Here is a 23,774-nt window from a genome sequence, read left to right as displayed (position 1 = left end):
TCATACCATGTAAGCTTTCGTGCCTACAGAAGGCTATTCAGATAGGGAAAAAAATAAAAAACTCAATTTCTAGTCTTTTGACTAGAGGTAGTTTTGTCGCTACCTGTGGTGTCTGGAGCTAGAAGAGATGTATCTGAGCCTTTGAGCTCTCCTAGTTTAGACCTTCTTTGGGTAAATATTCAATGGGACACTGAGGACAGAAAACAGCTCTGATAGGAAAAAAAAAAAAAGTCTAATTTTTTCTACTAATAGGCAAGTACTCATTCTCACTCATGGTTTTGCTCATGGTTCCTCTCAGTTCAGGGACTGGACAGAGCCCAGTAGGAATGGGGAACAGAAAGGGCACTTTGGGTACCACTGTCTGTCTCAGGATGAGTCACAGAGACAGAAAGAAACATCAGCAGAGGGTGAAGGGGCATCCTGGGCCTCAGATCCTACCTCAGCAATTACAGGACCTGCACTTTTTCTTTAAAGAAATGTTCAGTATGTTCACTAAAATCACTAGTTCACTAAAATCACTAGTTCACTAAGAGCAGTAACTTTTAGTGCGGTGAGAAGGACAACCCCCCAACCCCTCCAAAAGATAGAAGGTCAATGACCAGAGCTGATGCAGCTTTTCTGGATGTAAAGTATCTCTACAAATGGAAAAAGAATGATGCTGCTTATAGTCATGATATTATGTCAGATTACTTTCTCATATTCCCTTTATATGATGCATTACAAAAGGCTCCTGAATAGCTTTTCGCAAATGATACGATATAGAGGAAGTTACAATGACTACAATAAAACCAGGAAAGATTTCTACGGAGAAAGGTGAAGTAGCTGTAAATAATAAATAAAGAGAAAATAAAATCATGCTTACAATGAGAACTGGAACTTGGAAACGAGGTGGGGACACCTTCATCTAAAATACCAAGCTGAAGTATTTCTGACATTTTAGAAAGCCTAGATAACATAATTACACTTATTTATTTGCCTATCCTGGCAGTTTAAAATTCTGGTGTGTGCAGGAAATGACAAAATACCACAAAAGAGCTTATGTTGTAATTTTTCTGGCTGATTGTGATGAGGGAATTACCAGAAATATCATGGAACATTTTTCTTATATTTGTAAATTGAAAAAGTAAAAAAAGAAAGCAGCTCAACTTCTGCAACTAGTGCTGAGTTAATACCTGTGATCTGAGGTTTCTTAGAGCTAAGGAGACAATTTTCTGATGTTATTACTATAGCAAATCAAGATGATAGATGGCAGATCTAACAGTAAAACCAGGGACTGTAAAACAGAAAGTCTGGGTTACTCTTGTTTTCCATCATTGTCTCTCTCCGTGACCTTGTGAAATGGCACTTTCTCTCTTCATTTAGCTTTCCCCTTGTGAGACAGAGACAGTAACACTTTCCCACTCGACATACAGAATATTTTTGTGTGTAATGTGCATTCTTTTCATCAAATATGAGGATACCTGTAAATATTTTGATATGTAAAACAGAATTCATCTTCTTGACCCAACTCTTGGGTCACCTTATTATTTGATTTGATGGCATTTTTTACGTAAAAAACACTTCTTTTCAAATTGGACAGTTTCAGTCATTCTATATGTTTAGTGTTCTTTAGCCACTTACCCCTGACTTCAAGACTTTAATTACTGATGTTGTCTAAAATATAAAATTTTAAGAATGTCTGATAAAAGCATGAAAAAGGAACTGATTGTAATCTGAAGTCAGTACAACAGGCATTTTTAATACATGAATCTCTTAGCTAAAATTCCTTCATGTGTGATATTTGTGTTCAGATAACCCGGAGTCCCAGAGCCAAAATAACCTACCATTTGAGATGCAGCACTCTAGGCTCGTTACTCAGAGAAACAACCACAAGGTGGAGATGTTACAAGCTCTTACTAGCAAATAGAAAGCATAGTGCCTAATACTGATTTTTCTAGTTTTTAAATAAGGAAATAGGATCACATTGTAAATTGCCATTGTCTCTAGTTAACCGTTATAGTGCAATAAAAGTAAAGTAAGTCTGTAATAGCAAAATAATTATAAGGAAGGCCATTTCTAGATTGACCTTGAAATTAGTTCCTTATATTTTATAAAATTTAATGATTACGAACTTGATTATTTCTTTCTATGATGGAACATGATTTATGTTAGTGAAGTAAATTGTGTATTTGCTAATTATATAGCTAGACTACAAGTCAGCTTTGCACAGTCATCCAAACATCCCTTAAGACCTTCACACAGCCATGCAGAAACTGTCTTGACTTTAACTGCAGGAGGAAGAGAAGCAGAAAGAGAGTGAGGGCACAAGCTGGAGTGTGCTATATTTCAGCTCTGATGTATACATCTGTATGAGTGAATGCCACCACCTCTTCCCATATCCACACCATAGGAACTGTGGGTAAGAATTTCATCACGCTGAGAAAACTTTCAAAAGAATTAAAAGGCAAGACTCACAATCGATCAATCACATTCACAAGGATAAGGAAGAGAAATAAATAACCCTGGCATTTTAATATTCTCTACTCAGTAGTCAGAGTACTACGTAGGTGAGGAAAATGTGCATACAGTTTCTTTAAATCTTTAAAGTAGAAATTTGACTACAACATCCTGACCACCAGACCAGTTAGGAAATATTATTTCAAAATGGACGATACAGATTCCAAACTCTGCTTTGAATAAAAGAAGAAGGTTGTCTAATTATTCTACTGCAATAGATGTAAAGAAGCAACCACCACCTTCTCCTGACCTATGTGATTTTTAACTGCTTTTGTGAATCTAGAACCCAACTTTTGAATTACTTATCTTTATCATTTTCAAAAACATTGATCTTTCATTGCCCACATTTTTGGCACAAGTATCAGAAGAGGTTTATAGAATTGCTCTAGAACACTGGAGCTTCTATGAATGATAGGGTTTTCTATACCCATAGAATGGTCTCCCAGTTTCTATGGTCTGCTCCATTTTCTAAATCCTGCTTTTTGTATAGGCTACGGAGATACGTCCTGCAGGACTTTCCAAAATGCATCATACTTCTGTTGCCAGCAATCTCAAGGTTTTCAAATTCAATAAATGCTTTCTATAAGAGTGGAATTTAATCTGACTTGGAAAAGTATGACCTATCATCCTGATGGGTTTTTACAGCACTATCTTGAGACAATTATGTCGTACGAGGTCTTTTGAGACATGAAAAAAATCTCTGGGGAGTAGTACTGGTGTTACCTATATCTGTTAAATTTAAAAATTCAAAATCATTTAAACTTGGGCATAAGTCATCTGCTCTTTTTCTGGAGATACAATCTGATACAGAAGGAACTAAAAAGTTCAAGAATCATCATAGTTCTACATCTCCATAAAATATGTTACAATGCTATATAACTGTGGCTAAAAGTTGTGTGCATGTTACATATTCATTGCTAAGAGCTTTAAATTTATGTACAGCTATAAATTCTGGAGCCAACTTCTATCAAGTTCATCCTTCAAACCAGCAAAAATTATCCCTGTGGAGTTCTCATATTACAGAAATACTATAGTTATGTGTTACAGGAAGTAAAGAAATGGAAATTAAAAGATATTTGCTCCTGTGTTTCACATATACTGTTTGTGCCCCTCCATGTTCTTCCTCTCTAGTAATTAGGTTGCCCTGAATTAAGATACTATAGATGTATATTTTATATGTATGTATTTATCTATATAAAAAGTTATTTCCCTGATTCATTTTTCAAAAGAACTTTATCATTCCTAGGATGCAAGAATCTTTATATTGCAAGCATGTTGTACAGCCTATGGTTAGCCTAACAGCAGCAGTATGTTACCATTGATAGCATTAAAGCTTAGAAATCCCCCAGACTCACTGACTTCTAATTTAAAATGCCAGATTCTTACTTCTCCTTTATGGTCTCACTGTATGCATTGGCTTGACTTTACAAACAGGATAATGAAGATAGGAGAATTGCACAATACCAAAACCAGACTGTAAAATATTAACTTTAGGTGAAACACCCTCCTTTGCAGAAGCCAGAAGACGACTCATATATTGCTTAAGTGTATGGGCTGCAGCTGGCACTCCACACACGTTCTCTATCAAGCCCCAGAATGAAGTACTTAAGGCTGATCCAGACAAGTAAGGGATGGAAATAAGAGGGTTACCACGGGAGGAAGAAGCATATTTGCTTTTTCTTCTGTATTTTTCTGTCGGTCTCCATATCCAGAGCATTTGCAAACACATTGGACCTAGTAATGTCAATTTTTTCTTATTATCAGTACATAAACCCACAATTACGCATTCATTATGAGTCACTACACACTTCTGCATGAATAATTGTAGATAGACATGGTTCTCTGAAAGCTGAAAAATGCACCCACAGCTATTTCTAGCCCAGTTAAGGAGGCCCACTGAATATATGTCTATGTGTGTTTAGATCAGCAAAGACCCTTACAAGGCAGCAAATCCTTAAAATCAACGAAAGTGTGAGCTGGTAGCTACTGTAATTGCTAGCAGTGAGTCATGTTAACAGAGAAATGGTGAAATATGGCCTGTTTTATTATTATTATGAGGGGCTATAGCTAGATTCAACTGAAGAATATAGGGCTCATGGGAAGCCTCATAAACACTGACATAATCAAGTATTGGTTTTAATACAAATTCATAAATTTTTATAGGTGTCGAGTTGTCAGGCAGATAATATATGACCAAACTCTGGATAAAGTATATGGAAAAAGAGCATTCCAGAAGGACTGGAAATATAACACGATACAGTGGAATGCCACAGAGGACTGCAGCTTTGTTGGGACCACAGCTGTGAGCGAAGGGGTGCACAAAGCATTCTAGCCCGTGCCTTTGGAGGGCTGGCCTGCCTCCTGAAAGCCTTCTGTACTCAGAGAAATCTTTCCTGAAACTGTTAACAAAAGCTAGCAAAGAAACATCAGTAGTAAACATACCAAGCGCATTTTTCACAGAATTTCTTCTTTTACTAAAGGCAACATTTCCCTTGTAAAGAAATAAGAATAGGGGTGGATGGGTTGGAAGATTTGACAAAAGGAGAGATGGGATCTTTCTCCACCAAGTCAGAAAGCTGGACTTGATCCAGACAAGTAGTTTTTGCATGCAGCTACTACCTGTGTTTCCCCAGTCACCAGTGAAGTATCAGACACCATGTGTGAAACATCCCTTGTAAAAGATGTCAGCAGAAGGAGCACAGATCACCTACCTCTCAGCTTTAGGAGCAGGCTCTCTAGCTCCACCGTTAACACATGCAATGAGTGGGTTGGAGGAAGATTCAAACTGCTGCAGCTCACACTGGATAATGACTGGGGAAAAAAAGAGCCTGAATGACCACTGCAGCAGCCAGTTTTACCATTGCAAAGTACATAAAGGAAGCGTCTAAGAGCACAGATGGCTGCAGCTTCTCCCTGACTCTCACAAGAAGAATGCAAGGCAGGGGCCCCTTTCCTCCTCTGCTCCATCGCTACTCTGTTTCCCTTGTAACCCCTCCTCAATACTGCAGTTTGCTGGCTATTAGCCACTCGCTGCTTCCCTACGGGCAACTACAACTGCAGTTGCAGGATGCGGGGTGTCTTGCCAATTGTGAAATATTATATTCTGACATAATATAATCTCTCCATGTAAAATAAAAATGCATGCAAACAGCAAGCAGAATGGCTAATAAAATGAAAAGATGCAGGGGAGAAAGTCTAAGGAGAGAGAAATTCTAGCCTTGTTCAGATCAATGGCAGAATTCCCACTCTTTTCACTGAGCCAAAATTTCACCCTAGATATTCATAACCCTTTTTAGCTACACTTTAGATAGCTAGTTTGGCAAATTCTATGGTGCTTCATGCTGTGTGTATAACTTTGGGATTTATGTTTAATTGATTAGGTTTGGAGCCGTTTTACTTTGGTCACATATTAATTCCAGCCTAAAAATTATTAGTGCATGTGACAAATTACAGAAATACTATCTTCTTGATGCTTAGAAGAAGTAGCATAGGTTTTGGGATGGCTACAAACTGTTTAAAATATTGGTACCCCAGGCTCATCAAGAACTTTACACAAACAATGGCTTCTGTCTTGTCTCGGGTCGTCAATTGCCCTATGCCTGTCCCAGGGCAACCCACTGATTGCCCCCATGCTGCGGGTCCCTGACGCACCAAGACCCTGGATCGGTGTGACTACTTGGCAGCATCCACTCCAGTCTTCAGCCTTTGTTGCCTCTGCTTCCGAAGGTGCTGTTAAGACCCACCGAAACCCAGAAATGATGCTGTAACTTCCCTTTGACTGACAATGATTTCACATTTTGATCAATGTCAAAAATAGATCTGCCACAATGACCCTCCCATACACAAACCTCGTCATGCACCATGACTGTTCAGTGCATCCACTGCGTTGAGCTCTGCTGGTACTGAAGGACATTAATAGATACATTTCAGGACAGCACACAGAGACAGAGGCAAGGATCTCTGGAAGTTATTTGGATATATACAAATCCCACACTGTATTAAGTCAAAAGGAACCCAACTTTTAGAGAAAATGATGCCTCCCACTCTAAGGAAGTTTGGCTGGAAACAGCATCAAGGAAAAAAACTGAGTCAAGTTACCTGGTCTATTCTACAATACATCATGTGCCATGGTGCTGTCTTCAGTACAAAATTACCCTTCATCTCGGGCTGGGAATGGTTAGCAGCCTTTGGTAAAACTAAGCAGGACCAAATAATTCATACATAAGTTTGTGTTCTTTTAATAACTGAGTTTGTTTGATGAATTTGTCTACTTTGGACAGTGCTTTAATCATTTTTTACTTCAGACCCCTCTGAAACAACCTTATATTTTATACCCTTATGGAGAGACAACCTTATAATTTATACCAGTTAAATATATATTACAGTACCTTATAGCTAACATAAGCCCTTTGTTTCCCCTCAGAACATTACAGCAAGGCATATTATGAATCAATAAAATCTGCTGCCTTTTCCCCTTGTTCAACTGTATACGCTTGGGGCCTGGGGCAGTGCCAAGAAAAATCAACACATACCAATGGAGGTCATAAAGAAAAAAATCTTGACATCTCCTGCCACTCATTTTAGCATAGTTAGTCTGGCTGCATAATTTACTTTTCAGATAATGTGCTAGTTGATTACTGTTGCTTACCTCTCAGCAGATATTTGGGTCAAATTTCCCAGCTCTCTTATCCGATACATTTATGGTGTGAATACTTGTTGTGCTACAAAATATTTATTATAAAAAGGGCATTTTTTTAGCCTTCTTAATTGTCCAGGAATGAGAATTATGCACTCTGAAGCTCATTCTGCAGGGAAAACAGAAAAAAAAAAAAAAAAGATAGCAATCAATCAAATGTTTTAACCCTTCAGGGATTTCTTATTGAAAGTTCATAAGAAATACCATCATTTAGTTTAGGACTAAAGGAAAATCACTCACACAAAACATATGTTCCATGCCTAAACTGCAGCATTTATTAAATGTTGCCAACCATAGTTCATAGTGTTTATGCCTAAACTGCAGCATTTATTAAATATTGCCAACCATAGTTCATAGTGTTTATGCTTATTTTTATGGAGCACCACTCCTTCACACAAGGCTGTGTTTTTGTAAGCAGACTGTCAACACAAGAATATTCACTTCTGAGTTTCATTTTCTAGACTGTTCATACTATGACTCCTCAGAAATTAACCAACTCTGTTCATGCTGGAGACGGTAACAAGCATTGTATTTTCAACAGAAGCTGTTTGAAGGCTTAGCCAAGGATGAAAAACAGTCAAGAAAGCTGGATCTGATCTGAGAGTGATTCCTGCGTTTCAACACTTCACAAGAAAACACTGAAATTTCAGTGTTTGGCTAAAGTGACTGATTTAACATCCCCTGCAGAGTCTTACTCTTGAATTCAATAGCATTGGACTCAGCCCATATACCCTAATTCATATCTGCATCTCTAATTAGAAAAAAAACATTGAAAAGTATGTTTAAATAGTACTCTGGAAAGGCAGACACTAAAGTACATCTCTAAATGCTCCCTTGTATCATGGCTATGATAAGTAGCCATAAGAAGAACTACAGAAAACATGATAATAACTCTAAAATAATTTACAATATTACAGTTTGGGGCATTTATTTTTGGAAAATAAAGTGCAATCATTTTAAGCGTTATAAATTATCAAATCTAGAAACTTTAAAAAAAAAATCTCCCAGCAATGGCCTAACACGATACTGTATTTACAATGTCTGGTTTACAGATCTGATTCTGCAACAGAGCTACTACACAGCTGCTCACATAATGGAGAGGTGGCAAATGACCTTACTAAGCACAGTTCACTCTGACACCTTGCCAGCACTCACTGTATTTTCCTGTGGGTCCAGACCAGTCCTGTCACTGCGATACTTCTCCCATTGACTTTAACAGCATTGGACCAGCTCCATGCTAACAGGAAAGGTACAAGCAGAAGCGGGCCTTATGTTTGTAATACATTTAATTAATACTTCCTTTAAAAAACAAACACCCATGAAAATGCAGAAAAAGTTCTTTTGATATGGTATGAAATGTCAATAGAATAACTTCATTGCTTGCATTTGTAAATGTGGTTTGGTGGGCTTTTTTAGACTGTAGTTGCATGAACAGTCCAGGTTGAGGTGAGTCAACAGTTTGTTATAATATTTTCCTGGGTTTTCATTCCCTCCCACTTTCCTTTTGTAATTAACAAATTCCCATTTGTCCCCATTCCACTGAAGTAGCTATAAATGGGTGCTTCCCTCTGCTTCTTTTGGGATTGGACTCAAGCCCTTGAAGTGCAAACCAATATGGACACAAAAAGCCCCGAGCATACAAATAAACTGTTTTCTAACCAAATGATAGTGACCTGCTTAACTTCACAATTCGATAAGTCATTTTGAACACGTTGCATTTTTTCTTTTTGCATTTTGTAATGCTTGTACACAAGAATGTATGAGAAGCCACAGATGCGGTGCAGCCCTTCTCCCAGCCAAGAAGCAGGGCCCCATCTGGGTGCAGGGTTACTCGAAGGGCTGGCTTCACCACAGCAGGGATGAGGAGCTACATCCCCAAGGTGATGAATGCAGCTCCCTTGTCACCTCCGCAGCCTCCATGAGACCAAGAACCTCTTCCAGGAAAGCTCTTCATGTTTAAAATCTGCAAAAACAATATCATTGAGAGAGAGGGTAAATGCACTTTCCTTTTTTTTGTCCAGAAGAGCTGAGTGTAAAGCAAAACATAGGATTTTAGCACCTAAAGCAGCTGCTGTTGGTCTGTATAACTGTGCAAAGGATGCCTCGTTGATCTTTTTCACAAGACGATATTTAGTTAAGATACCCTTCAGGAGACTGCTCGGGGCACCATGATTACTTTGGAGCTGGCATCACACTACTCATTTCACACATGCTTACCTTGGTGCAGGACTGGTCCTCAGACCACGCAACCCCCTCAAGGATATTGCTGTTTTGATAAAAGGTATCTGGTAACAGGGCAATGGCAGGGACTAACCAGGCCAGGATTCTTCTGCCCTGAGATCACCTGCAGGTGCCAAAAGCATTTTGGGTTTTTTTAATAAACCAGGACTCAAATGATCACAAGAGATAATTTTCTAATTAAACCTAATTCTTACTGCTGATAGAAACAATTCCCACTGAACAGAAAGCACAGTGTACAAGTGGATATTGAGCAGTAATTTATCTTCCAGTCTTGCCTCTTCTCTTTAAATAAATCATGATTTTTCCATTAATTAGTCAATGTAGGCTTTTGAATAACAAGTCTCTACATGTATTTGCCATTGTAAATTTGCTGCACCTCATTAAAAAGGTTGAAGAAGCGTAGTCCTTCTTTTCGTCTCCAATTTACTCTCCAATTTCTGTCAATCTTTACAGCCTCTTGGCAGCTGCCTCCAAGCCACACAAGTACCGACTGCACTTAAACTAACTGCAACATTGCCTTCCAATGAGGCAACAGAAGAAATTGTAGAAAACCCTATTTTGACTTTTGAAAGCTGTGTTTCAAAGAGCTTTGGTTTTTTTTTGAAAGAGACATTCTTGGTTTATTTCAAAAAGTAACAAATTCTGAATTTGTTTTTCTCCTATAATCAAGCATTTGGCCAAACACATATCATTAGTCCCACCAGGATCCCCATGGCAGTCCTGTGAAATGTGTTTGCTATGATCCTTCAAGAGCAGGCTCTCATAAATTTTTTTCCCCAGATCTTCCTTAGCTACAGCTTTATTGACATAGGTAGCAAGGAGAAAAGTTAACTTGATCCAAGGATGGGTTTTGTGCAACATCCTTCTGTAAGCTGCCATTGCCAAAGGAAGCTGGGGACAGTCCTGGTGAAGGGAAGCCCACTCTGGGCTGCACAACACCTGCAGTCAGCATGCCCAGATCCCCAGCTGCCTGCTGTCTCCTCGTTTCCTCCCTGCCTACAAGGGCCCAGGAGAGCTGCTGCTCCCTATCCTTGCTCTCAGCCTGGTGTGCTACTTGATGCTGTGTTTCTGCAACTGCTGTGTTTTGGGGCTGCTGCAAAAGTCCAGGGGAGGCTTAAGCCTGCTATCAGTAAAACTGTGTTGCTGCCTGTACGAAGGGCAGTATGCCACATTTCTTCAAAACATTTACATTTGTCAGATATCTGAACGTCACTGGTTCTAGGGAAGCACTGGTGTATCTGTCCTCAGGAGGGCAGATGAAAAGTGTCTAATCAACATTACCCTGCTGCTTTGCTGGTCTAGCAGCATCCAGCCCAGAAAAACCGAGACTGGACAAATTACCCACCATCCGATCCCATCCACCTTGAAGTGGAGTATTGCCTTGTGCTATGCGGAAGAATTGGAACATTCAACCTTATTAATCATTCTTTAAAATAAATTTCTAGTGCCAGAAGGTATTATGGTGGATAACAAAGAATTCATGTTTTATGAAATTTAGATGTTTCCAAGAAGAATGAAAACATGTGTTCAGACAGGATGAGAAGTAGCATGATATTTTATTACCCACCCTAGCAAATAATTCAGTGCAAACCACTGAGAGAACTCTTGAAATGTATGTGCAACTTTTACCCCACCGTAACTAATTGTCGCTTCAGGAGACAGTGTTTCTTGGTGCAGGATATCATTGTGATAGAAAATAAACTCTACTTTTCACTACTGATGAATGTAGGATATTTTGGGCCATATTCCAATTCTTCCTTCTCTCTGAACAGTACTATTAAGGATAATCTTTTTACCCAATTTCTCTGTTTTCCCTGAAGTCCCCTGTATTGTAAAACTACAGTTATCCACCTGATTTTAAATTGGTAGTTAACAGGACTGGATTAATTGCGGAAGAGCAAGTTCTTTGCTTAAACTGCCAACATCTGAAGAAGGCCCTGAAGAAAGCTGCCACAATTCCCCTGGGGCAAGATGGGACCTTTCCTTTCTCAGTTCTTTTCTCGCTGTTTTCGGAAAGGGTGCAACTCAGGCACTGCTTTGCACCATCTTACTGCAGCAGATCCTTGGAGAAGAGGACTGGCAGGGGTGTGGCTGCAAGGATTTGCTTGCCAGATCCTGATGCATGGAGGTTCAGGTTGGATAAAGCCTTGGTCTCCAGGAAGCAGCTCTGCTGTTACCCTGTAACCACAAAAGGAGTGATTTCACCTTGCTCTCCTTCGTCAGAGCCAATTCATACACAAATAGAGATGGGAATTTGACTGTAACATTTCAGAAATCCTTAGAAGCAGTTGATCTTTCATTTTCTCATCTAACGCAACAATCATTCTTGAACATATGGGCCAATGTAAATGTTAACTCTTAAAAATCAATCATTCGACTTTAGCAAATTCTTTGTATAGACAGCTTATTGTAATAATACTTGTCCTATTCTTTTAACATGACTATGGCCACACACCCTGCACAAAACATTGTCGTACTATTTTTATAAGCTCTTTCTTTTTCGCAGCCAAAGACATTGGCCCTGGTTTGCACTGATAGTTGCATAGGGCAGAGTGAAAGAAAAACCCTGCCAAGAATCTGCCTGTTTTGGTGCCAAATTTATTTTCATGCCTTGTAAAGCTAAGGATCATTTGAAGACTATCTCCAAACTCCCAGGAGAGAGGAAAGTGCCTGGTGGCTTGTAAATATAGCCTAGTAAAATAGATGGGATATTTTTTACGTTCTGTAAACACGTGTACATTGTGCTCCATTTGCAAACATGCAGTTGCATACTCACTTTTGTTTTTTTAAACACTGGTGCTGGTTTAGACTGGAATAAGGCTAAGCAGTCAGAAGATTTTCTATGTGGGCTGAAGTTTCTCCCAGATCTGCTTTAAACCACACAATACAATTCCACTATGTCTGACAGAATGGTATGGGCCATGTTGGCTGCAGCACTGTGAGAATAGGAAAAAATGAATTCAAGACCATCCTGATGATAACAAGGATAAAGCTTTATAACAATAACCATAAGAGCCACTGTATAAAGTGTAACTAGCTGTAACCTCAGGCCCATGTCACGTTACTACAGCCAGAAAATAAAGATCATTCTGTTCCCAGTACTTCTGTGTGTCATAACATTATTAAAGACAGACTGCCTTACTTAAAAAGCACAGGATCCCTAAAAACTGAGTGAAAGGCAAGTCTTTTACCAGTGGGGTGCTTACCACTCACATCACAGCTGATTTTGCCTTCCAGTGGAAGGCTCTCGGGCAGAGATGTCCTTGCCGGGCAATCACAGAACAATTGCTTCAGAGACCAAATACATTTATTTAAAAAGTTTCTTGCCCTACAGCAGTCTTTTTACTCTTAAAACCCATGTACTTCCAACAAACTCCGGGTTAACACAAAAGCCACCTCTGTGTCGCAGGCTGGCTTTTTGGACAAAAGTGCTGCACAGGTCCTGTGCCCAGTTTGGTGAAATGAAGAAGGGACAAGCTTCACACCTTGCAAATCTCAACACTAAAGAAGACGACTTTTCTGGACACACTGTGCCTTTTCGATTAGATTTTCACCACCCCGTCCTTCCACTGCCACAGCAGCTCCCAGTTCAGAGGCAGCAATGTCACAAGGAGCAAGCTCTCCTGAATACCACCTGGAGAGATTTATTTCTTCTCTGACTCTCCTCAGGATAATATCACATTAACTGCATCAGAAAACTCAGCATCTTTAAAAAAACCTCACCAACCACATACACAATAGCCTTCCAAAGCTGCTTTGTGTTACTTCTATAGGAATATAATAAGTCTCCATACTTGTAAGTCATTTTGCCATAAGTAGGACACACTGACCCTCAGTTAAGACAACTTTGCCTAATCTTAATGGGGCAGGTACCTCAGTTTCATGTGTGCCAGCATTCGTGAGAGCAGACATTCATTTACGCCCTCTTATCAGTTCAACGTCATTGTGCTTTGCTTGGCACTTGAGAAACGTTGAAGGGCAGATTCACAGTTGACTCTTATTCATCTACTCTTGTACACCTTTTTCCTCTATCTGAACTGCCAAAATGGAGATTTGGAAAGTGAATTGTTATTTTCATGCACTTGAAAATGAAGCACACACAGGAAACAATTTCTGGGGAAAGAGTAATAGGCAAAAACTATCTGAAAGAATGCACCGGACCCCCTCCTGTTTTAAGTTTTTCCAGATGTTGGCCAGGTGTCCTTATCCATACATCACCAAGTGGATTAAAGCTCGATTCTGCATAATAGGTATCAAATCACTTGCAGATATCCTCTATATTGTGCAGCGCTTCAACATCCACCTGGAAATTCCTCACAGGACTGAGTCTGAGTGCTGCTTGCTTCAAGTCCACACAAGGTTCTCACACTTTTACCTTTCTTTACTTTGTCCTTTCTTTAAGAATATCTTCATGAAAATTGTGAAGAATTTTCCAAATGTGCTCTTTTATTTGTCTCTCTCTCCCCTCCTCCAGAAGTTACTTCTTTTGCATTCAGAGAAGATTCATGTTGGAAGGAATGGGAGGAAAAAATTTCTGCCAACACGTTCAGAAGGGGAATTGGCCCCTCTAGTATTGGAAGTAGCACGAGGGTAAACCAGAGTAGAGTAACGCTGTCCAGAAGTCTTTCTTGCTTTTCTGCCATTTTGTAATCATTGCTACCACCTATAATGGAAGAACTGAAGGTCCAGAAAGAAAACTGGGGCATTTTCAGGGAGTGTTTCAACATCTCATAGTGGTCTCTGCTTTTAAAGTTTGTTTCCTTACGTCTTCTGATCTTAAACTCTTTATAATGGCATATTATTTTAAATAGGCATCATCCTAACTTCACCCGTCACCACCAGGTCATTGTTTATCTTTCTCCATTGCCTGGAACTTGGCTGCTTGCTACAGTCACTATTCCAGCTGGTTGAGCCTGAGTGTTGCTGGAATCTCCTTAATGTCTGTTTTGATTTCATATCTGTTACACATCACTGAGTACTACCCAAATATCATCTGTTCGCAAAAACTGTTGCCTCACTTATTGTATCTCTAGGTTTGAATCAGCTGATCCACCATTTGCTGTTCAGTAACTTCTGCAAGTGTCCTCCAGCAGAATCACAAAGCTTGAACATAACTGGGGGAGAAAAAGAACAAAAATCTTCTCATGGCTGCAGTTCTACCTTTTGCCAAAACTTGAGTGGCAAGCTGTGAAAAGGTGCTATTCTTCCTGAGGAGAAAGTACAGATTCAGACAGCCTAGAAAGGAACTGCCTTCAATCAGTTTGGGTTAACTGGGAAAAGTGGAAGATAATTGCTGATGAAGGGCTAAAGAAAATACCAGAGAAAAATTGATTTAAAGGACATTTTTTTAAAGACTTGATCATAGAAGTGTCATGGGAAACTTGGGACTTGCTATGCTTTTCATAGATAAGTGGTGTACCTGTGAAACCCATCCTTTTCTGTTTTGGCCATCATTATCTCAGACATTTCAGATTGGTTATTTCACCTGTACAGTAGTTTCCAGGTCATTACAGGGTGAGATTTGGGTGCTCTGCTATGTGTTCATAGAATTATATGATGATTACTTTTGCTTCATTTGCAAGACAAAAAAGGGTGCACAAATCTCTGTTCACTGAAGTTAAAATCCAGAAAGTTACCAATTTCTTTATGCATAAAGTGCCATCATGCACTTGCACTCCGGCTGACTTATTTTAGATGAAAGGCAGCCTGTGAGAAAGGACAAATGTCAAAGACCCCAGGAGGGAGTTCACTTTACACATTTCTCTTGGACAGGCTGTCTCAGCTCTGTCGTGCAGCATACCAAACAAGCAGACTCCATATTTAATTAAAGGGCTCAATGTAGACAAAAGAAAAGACGACCAACAGTGAACAGAGTCCTTCTGTGTAAGGTATATCTTACACATGGAAAGAGATAAGAGACCTTGCCCCAAAGAGCTCACAGTCACAAAAGATGTATATTCACAGAAGTCTGCTTGTAGCATAAAATATTGGATGCTTTTCCAACAGAAATAAGCAATTTTTCTCAGAAAATATCCTGTCTATAATAAAGTTTTCTACCCAGATGCTGTGTTAAAAAAAAAGAATGTAATTCAGACCTTGGGGAAGAAAATTCCATAAGGTATTCTGCAGGCAAACAGATTTCCAGTTACAGTAGGTTCTGCTATCTGTAAATCATCTATGGCATATTTTCCTCTGAGTTCTTTATGTTGTTGAATCAGCGGTAATGTCCTTATTCTGTCATTTTAGCAAGAGACGTTATTCCTTTCAAAGCTTTGAAGAATATGTTCTCATATGAAATGCTCTTACAGCTGTACTAAATAGGTCAAGAAATATCTAAGTAGTCCCTTTTCAGATCAAGTGTTTGTACACTTGATTTACCAGTCATGATAGATAGATAGATAGACAGACGGATGGATACATAGATAGAGCAATGTCATTTAATCTATATTTTTCATTATTATCTTATTTTATTCTCATATACTGTGGGACTCAAAGGACATGTTTCAAGGTACTTTGCACTAAAGGAGTAGTTCAAAATGCCACCCTGTCGCATAAGAGGGCACTGCAGAAGTCACAGACATTTTATTCTCTGCATTAGAATTCAGAGTTAATATGTTGTAGACTGCACAGGCACTGGCTAAGGCTTGAGGTCTCTCAGGTAAAACAGCTTCCTTAAAAAAGTATTTGGCACTAATTTGGACTTTATAAAAATATCCATCAAGCATTTTATGCATGAATTCCACATTAATTTGGCTTCAGATAATGGAAAATTTTCTAAATAGTCCAAAGTATCTGAAAATGGGTTAAATGTGCAACATGGCCTCAGCAGTTCTTAAGTGGCCTATATTTCTACAGGATTTTACATCCTGGAAGAATCCAAAATAATTTTAGAAATTATAGTAAATTATTAACTCTTTGGCCTGGGGACCTTTTGGACAATGTTATTTAGCATTTAGTCTAGGAACATGCCTAAAGAAACCCTATGTGAAAGCTGGCCATTTGTGAGATGACACACATAGGAAAACTCCTCAAGATAATACAAGAATATCATGTCCTGTTGAAAAACTAGGAAGAATACAATACTCAGTACAATATCCCATATGGAAGTTTGGGTAACACAACAGACAAGATAATCCTGGCAACAGAATTTCTTCTTTTAAATGAAATTATATTGATCTAAATGGATAAACTGGAGGTGCTGGCACTCACTTTGCTGACTGTGCAGGCTGGAAGATTGATTTGATCCTGTAGAGGTGGCCATTAGGTCACTCTCCAACATTTCATAGTCCTGGTAGACTAGTTTGTTGAGGTCAGCTGAAAAATGATACCCAAAGAACTTGCAAATAAGTACAAACACTTCAGGTCGCGTTACAGCCAGCTGCAAATGCTGAGTGCAGAGATCCTGTGTGGGTTCATTAACCAAAAAGTTTACAAAATTTTCATTAAGCTAGAAAAAAACTCAAGATTAACCTTGAGCTTCTGAAAGTGTTTCTGGGAGCTGTTTCAAGTGTAGTTTTTTGATTGCCAGACCATTAAAATTACATTGAACAACAGCAGTACTGCATCCACTGGTACCATGATGGGAAAGCAGTTAGCAATTGCATTGGTCCTGAAAAGATTCACTCTGCAAATCAATCAAAGCACAACTTGAACCTGATGAAATTCTGAAAAGCAGAATACCAATTTGAAAATTTGCACAAAATCCAATGCAATCACCCTTGTAGCACTTCAGAATCTGACAAAAAGCCTGTTTTCCTGTGCTCTCAAATAGGAATATTTTAAAAAAGAAAAGGGGGTGAGGGGTGGGGGAACTTAATTTGACATCAAAACCATGTTCCTATGGAGGCTTTGGTTTTCCAATTTAAGAATTTTCTGAGAGGGTATTCCCAAGGCTAGCGCTGGCCTTCCTGGATCACCACCTCAGCCTCGGGCTCTGGTAGGCTCCAGCTACAAAACATCTTGGGAACTGCCTTCCTTCAGCACCGACTAGACAGAGTGCCAGACCTCCTTCCCCCAAAAAAGCCCCCTTTTCTGCCTCTCTCTGACTCTTCACTAGGTGAATATATATATATAACCATCTGATGAATGATAGCTTTTATCCCACTGTCAGATCCAGAGGTTATTTGGATCCTGCCTGCAACTAATAACTAAAAGAGTATTTTCTAAAAATGAAAAGGACCTCGTGGCAGAGTCACAGCCTGGGGCATTAGCAGGTACTGGAGTGCAAGGGCTATTTTGCTGCTATGAAAGGTTCTGGCCCATGTATACCTACACGGGTACTATATATTAATTTGTTGCTTTTCCTTTGCTTGTGAAACACCATTCACTTTACAGCCATGCAAGCTGCAACAAAGCTCTGCTAATGTAATAATTCAGCTGCATCCCACTATGACAGTAATCCAAAAAGCTAAGACCTCAAAACTTCATCAGCCCTTGCCAGATTTTCCCTCGCCCTTCCTGGGTTAGTTCTGCAGCCAGTTAAAACCACATTGAAATTACCTTTTAAACATGCCTTTAGGCACAGGGTTAAAGCAAAGGTTTGGCAAAGCTCATCCCGTTCTTAATGCTCTAATGCCATATTATTAGTACTCACTGAAAAGCTTAATGCATTTAAACTCAACCATCATGCCAAAGTACACTGACGTTATTTAAGTTTGCCATATAATTTGAACTGATTGCATATTTATTGTTGAAGCAGTCTCAAACCATAAAGCCTTCAGGTTTCCTCAGAAGCACTTATCCCTCTCATGCTTTGCTAGTCTCTTCCTACACAACTGTTATTCCCAGCAGGCTTCAGGGAATTCTTTATTTAATAGAGAATATTTACATTTCTTCTGCCTTCCATCACTAAAGTTTTAAATCTGGGGTTCAGAGATTTTTCTGCTGAAAAAGTAACAACAATCTGCTGCAGCAAAAGATCTCAGATTCTTCTGTTTCAACACACTTCCCCCCCAGCATGCCCCAAGGAGAAGAGGTGCCTGTACAACCGCATTTTGAGATGTGTCTATGCAGGCGCCACCAAGAGATGATCCCCTTTCTTTGTGAAAGCAGTGTGAGCTGCAACAAGTATGTTCTAGGGATACTTCTTTAATTCCTGATGCCATTTTTCATTTGAAAGATAGATACTGAGAAACTGGCTGTCAGTGGCCAGCCATTCTTAAAAAAAAACCCACCAAATATATGAAATAGAAAGGTGCATATTCACAGACAATGAGAACATACAACAGAAGTCTTGGTATTTGTGTGAATAAAAATTTTTAGCACATTTAACATTTCACTTAAGCTCCTCTTTGTCCTCATTTTGATACTTATTTTGTACTTCTGAGGCCAATTCACAGTTGCTAGCAAAGAGTGCAATCATAGACACACTTCTTGCTAAAATTGTGAAATTAAATACTGATAAATACCAGCTACACCCTCAAGCTACACTTGGGGATCATCCAGTGACAGCAGGTCCCTGCTAACCGTTCAGTAGTGTCTTCCTAGCTGACCCAGTCTCTCACAAAAGTGCTCCCCTACTCTCCCCTAGTTTCTCCCTTTATTTTCTAGTATGCCTACGTATACCCCAGAACATCCAACAGTTGCTGACTACTGGATGCATTTCCCCATCTACTTTCAGGAAAGGCTTCCTTTCACTAAATTTTTCTACTAGCTCATCTACTTGAAATACCCCAAAGTAACTTAACTTGAAATAACACTGAAACACAGCAGTGCCTTATATCACAGACATGAAAATAACATTACTATGGCAAAGACAGACGCATTAAATAATATATCTTCTTCGCTTGCTCAGAAAGGCCTCCATTTGGCAGTGTGTTGAAGGAGAGAGATAGGGTTTGCAGTCAGAGAGAACGAGATCAAGTCTCAAGTGCCCACTGCCAGTTCACGCAGAGGTAAATCGCAGAAGGGAAAAGCGCGCTTTGTTACGCTAAAGCTCTCCAGCTGGCCCCCTCGAAGGAAGACCAAGAGAAGCATTTGACCCTTGTGTATTTCACAGGATCTCTGCCAGGAAAAAAAAAAAAGCCCACACACAGTCTGCAAATTTGTCAAGTAAGTATCTTTCAAGAAATTAGAAACAGTGAGTCTTTCCTGGGCGACAACCGTGTCTTTGTTGCAAATCATCTCTTCCACAACAAAATATGATGAAGAATTTGCATTTCTTTTTATTTTTCCTTTTCTTCCAAGTTTGTAGTTCTGTTTGTGCCCTGAAAATGGCCAGTTCACAAGCAGACACAAAGTCACCAAATCAGGCTTTACTAAATGAGTTTACTTTTCTTTAAAACTCTCGATCAAGCTGACTATACTATGCATGCGAAGCTCTTTATGATGTGCCTTGTGCAACAGAGATATTATGAAAGAGTTAAAAAATGAGGCCTTTAATTTCTTTGGATATTCCAGTAATGGTGAAGTAAAATACATCTGCAGGCTAAATGGGAGGTTGGAAGATTTTAGATTGGAAGAACATAGTGCTACTGAGGATATGGAAAGCACGAAAAGAAACAAGACAGAAACCAAAATGTACTGAATCATGCTCGTCAATTAAAGAGTACAGCACTGCCACCCAAATGGAGGGGAGCAGGAATCCACAAAACTCTCAGCTTCCACCACATCCAAACAGGCGTATTTCACAATGAAAGCTTCTGTAAGGATCTGCAGTGAATCTGGAGCCACCCACATATCAGGTATTTTGTTTGTTTTAAACTGACATGCTCCTTTCATGGACTGATAAATGAATGGGAGGTGGAAGTGAAAGGGAATAAATAAATCTCACATGTACAAATAAATACATTTTCCCTCTTCATAGCATCAGGAAGAAAGATCTTGCCAAACTCTGTGAAAAGTAGGATGGCAACTGTGTGTCGTTTTATCATCTCTGAAGCTGACGGAGATGACGTTAATTGGAAAAATAAATCAACTTTGTCACAAAGCCTCTTTCAGCTTGATTTCTTGGCACTATATTAGTCAATACAAATGAACTTCTGGTATCAATGATCGAAAGTCAGAGGCCACGAGCTACAAGAACAGCCAAGAGATAGTATTTCTATAACATCTGGAAGTAAGGAAGTACACTTTTTCTTGAGTGGCTTTTATCAGACAGAATTGTTATTTGTGTCCCTCTTTCCACACAGATACCCCACTCCGCTGAATGCCCCTAGTATTATGCAGCTTCCTAATCTCCTCCTTCACATCCACAAAGTGCTCACATCTTCCTTCTCTCTATAAGGCAAGAAGTAGCCATCTAACCTTTAAAAGAGCCACAGACCAGACATGGTTAAAAACAAATGCTGGCACGCAGTCCTTGGGGAAACAGGCAGGGCAGGTAGCTGGGAATCTCAGCATATCTTCATGCCTGGAAGGGGACTTTTACAGACTCCTCAGTGAGGCAACTTTAGGCCTAGTGAAAAGATACCATCCAAACAGCAACAGTATGCTGTGGATGAGCCCTCATACGTGGGAACAGAGCCTGTCTCCCTGGATCTTACAGGGTCTGCTGCTCTCCAAGCTGGCTGACTTAGCCCTGGTAAACTCTCTGCCACGAGCTCAACAAATCCTGTATTTTCCTTGACAGAGAAAGAAAAGGACATTGGACAAGCATGTTAGTATGTTATCAAACATAGATGGTTCATCTGGGCAAGGACTGAAGGAAAGATTATGGACTTGGCCCATTTCCATGATACTGTGATGATGACCTTACCATTATACTGTTTACTAGGCCATTTTCTGCACTTAATGTGGTCAATACATTTCTCCCTCAGTGACTACCGATTCATATCCTATTTTTAAGTTTCTTTTCTTTTGACAGATTTTCACAAAAAGCAAGTCATACCAACCTTTCCCTGAGATGATTTTTGTTCCTATTTCTTTACCTTCAGAACACTCCACACATTGTTTTGAGTTTCAGTGAATCATAAGAAAAGGAAGGATGGGATCTGACATCTGGAAATTATTACAAAAACTTATTGTACTGCATAAATACGCTTCTTTTTTTCCCTGCTAATTCTAACACAAAGCAGTGATATTGAAACAGATGCCAGACTAAACAGTGGAGAAAACAATGCAAACATGAACTTTGCCACCAGCAACCTAAGACTCAGCTTGATCATAAAGGAAAGCACAAGCTGTAGCATATGAATATTCTGAAGTGGGTGAAATGGTCTGCTAGGGAAAGCAAAGTGAAGTTTAGGTAGGTTTTTTCCTTAACATAAGCAAAATTTGATATCACTGAAAACTAGCTGGACTTAAGCTGCTGAAGTGTGAAATCACAGCAGAAAGATTTAGTTTCTAAAAAAGCTCTAGGAAAACATGCATCTCTAGCACAGAGGAAGTCAGAAGGAAATCAGCTACAAAGAATGTCTGCTCTATTTCCTCTGAGACAAAGGTATTTCTATCTCCAGAAAAGGGGAAACAATTGCAGCTTGCCTTGGGCCCCAGATCCCTCAGCCAGCTCTTCTGGGTTTTGTAATTTTCCTTCTTCTTGTTGTTGTTGGGTTTCCAATGATCTGGCACCACTACCAGTCTCCCTTTTAAATATTTTTTTTGTTCAAATAATCACTGATTCTACATTTAACTGGTAATATAACATTGGATTGCTTGACCTTATTGAAAAATCCTCCTGTGTCTTGCAAATGCAAGTAACGTTTTGAGTATATTTATCGGACTCATCTATTCTTGATTCCATCAAAAACAAGTTACCAAGAATATCGACACCCTTCTAATGCTGACCATGCAGCGGCCTGAAGCACAGACCAGGATCCACAGTATTCAGCACAAACAGGTGCTCACCCTGAAGCCTTTATGATCATTGCATGTAGGTGGGAGTGCACTGAGAAGGTGGGGAGAGAAAAGCTAAGCTAAAGATCTACCCAGGGTAAAATCAGTTTACCAGGTAAGCGGTTAAAAGCACAGGATTTTTAAACACTCCTTCCATTTGACTTCTGATTTTTGTTCACACTAAGTAAATGAATGGACCTTCATCTTACTGTCCCTCTTAACCAGTACAGAGGTGTAGGCACACCTGGCAAGCAGAAGGCTGGATCTGCACTTCTGATTTTCCCTTCAGCACCTTTCGCCTCAGCCTCCTTCTCCATCTCCAGACTCCTGCACACCCCTCTGCCCCGTAACCACAGGGGACTTGTTGCTGCCCCAAAATGTGGAGACTGCTGGTAAAATAATTTTACCACTATTTACTAACTGGGGCTGTGCTTCTAGCTGTGGCACATGTCATCTGTAATGCTGGCATACTTCCATCACCATAGCCATCTCCTTAGCAGCAAACCAGGGCTAAAGGGGCAAGACCAAGCGACAGGCTCCTGTTCAGTATCTGGTCCCCAGCACCAGGATGCAGCTGCTGTGTAAGCAGCAAACACAACACCCTTCCTACCCATCTTCGTATGACAGCCACACAGCAGCCCTCTATAATCTCTTTTGCCTGTCCCCCATGGAAGAGCCCACATACACATGATCTCTAGACTTTGTCCATGCCTTTCACATAGTCAGAAGCTGGACCGGCAATTCTACCCATTATGTTAGTTTTATGCACAGACTGAGGAATCATTAATGACTGGTAGGTGTAGAGTACTATAAGTCAGGTGACATAAGAGCAATCTATAGATCATACATGTCAGGGTATAAGATATATGGATATTTAAAGTATTGATGTTAATCACATGCATGTTACAAATATCAGGCAGCTACTGACTTTATAAATCATAAAAATTATGCCTCAGCTATTTATCACCTGAAATCCCTAGGATGTGATGTTATTCAATTTGATGTTCTATGTTTCACTGAAATGCCAGAATGAGGCAATTCTCTGAAACGCTATAAAAGTAACAGATTATGAAAGCATAAGAAGGCTATGAAAGGACAAATTTTCACTCTTGCTCCACTGCATTTTTCCAGTGTAGAAGGGAGTATCTAAACTTCGGAAATTCTTGTGGAAAGAGATGACACTGGTAAATAGACATGAAACAGCTCAGGAAATTGCTTGGCTAGGAGATGGTTTTACACCAAAGCTGCACAGACTAGATCCCAGACCGCCTTTGTTAGCCATGGCCAAGTGTGGCCTCAAGTCATCGATTCAACCTGCCTTGAGTTCCTCCTGCTTGGTGGGGCATGGTTCAAGGTCAAGCTACTCCTCATGTGGGGCTTGATTTTTTCTGCCTGAGAAAACAGAGTTGATTTGCCTGCGGCCAAGCTGAAACATGAGCCAAAAACAGGAAGCAAGGATGGTGGGAGAGCTTGGACCCAAGCCACAAGCCAACATGTAATTAGGCACAAATAGCGCCACGTCAGAAAGCACTGCTGAAACCAACAAGTCAGCTCTGGCTGAAACCAACAG

The 23,774-nt window shown here is 39.8% G+C and overlaps 1 long non-coding RNA gene across 1 annotated transcript in view; it reads right to left on the bottom strand.

The window, feature by feature from the left end:
* LOC135312473 (uncharacterized) overlaps positions 1-5,401 on the bottom strand; it is a 53,583-nt gene extending 48,182 nt beyond the window's left edge. Inside the window, exon 1 of the long non-coding RNA XR_010372016.1 lies at positions 5,208-5,401. This is a non-coding gene — a long non-coding RNA (uncharacterized LOC135312473). The remainder of the gene's footprint in view (positions 1-5,207) is intronic.
* Between the last annotated feature and the right edge of the window lie 18,373 nt (positions 5,402-23,774).

This window comes from Phalacrocorax carbo, chromosome 3 (assembly GCF_963921805.1).
Source record: "Phalacrocorax carbo chromosome 3, bPhaCar2.1, whole genome shotgun sequence".
NCBI classification, from domain to species: Eukaryota; Metazoa; Chordata; class Aves; order Suliformes; family Phalacrocoracidae; genus Phalacrocorax; species Phalacrocorax carbo.
Note: the sequence above shows the minus strand (reverse complement) of the source record. Positions and strands in the feature narration are given on the sequence as shown.